Here is an 862-nt window from a genome sequence, read left to right on the forward strand (position 1 = left end):
ATCATGTAACACTTCTTTGATGTTTGCATTAGTGTCTCCAATACTTTCTTTTTCTGGTTTGCAAATTTGATCAACATTGAACACTTAAGATATCCAAAATATAAAGTAAGAATATAAATAGTACTTAGCAGCATCTAATAAAAGCTCAACATGGATTACAGATCAATACTCCTTACATGAAATTGACAGTATTAAGTGTAGCATCTATCTACGTATGTCAATCCATACTTGGACCACAGGCGAGAAAGAAAGATCTACTTTCATTTGGAGAGAATTCATTGGAAAAAAACATATTCAAAGAGTGTCTATAGGTCATTATATTCCCATTCAATAGTCTAAGTGGTCTTTCTTCTGACCAAATTTTAATAGACCGAGATGGGAGAGCATTAATTCTTTGTTAAATTCAGTTGATAAGACATGATAATGCATCAAAATTAAGCTAGAAATAGATGCAATTTTAACTGCAGCAAGTTGCACAAAGAAAACATGTTGATGATAGTGATTCTTTTCTTCTTCTTCTTCTTTTTTTTTTTTTTGAGAAAATTGCACACCCTATTCTTTTTGGCTTGGATGTGATCATGGAATTTGGAAAAACGTCCTAACAAAATTAAGTCTTTACCTCCAAAAGGAGGAATAGGTTGATGTAGTACCAAAAAGGTTGATGTTGCTTAACAACGAGCTTGAAGCTGTAAAAAGATCATGAGAAAACAGTCAATCTCTATATTAACTATATATATATAACCAAAGAATTTGTTTAATCAAGTTAATTACAGGAAGAAAATAACTGCGAGAAATCATAGCAATTAATATTTGAAGAAGCAGAATTAGAATCCACATAAGATGAACAAATACCACGACAATA

The sequence above is a fragment of the Capsicum annuum genome, chromosome 8 (assembly GCF_002878395.1).
Source record: "Capsicum annuum cultivar UCD-10X-F1 chromosome 8, UCD10Xv1.1, whole genome shotgun sequence".
In the NCBI taxonomy this organism is placed as follows: Eukaryota; Viridiplantae; Streptophyta; class Magnoliopsida; order Solanales; family Solanaceae; genus Capsicum; species Capsicum annuum.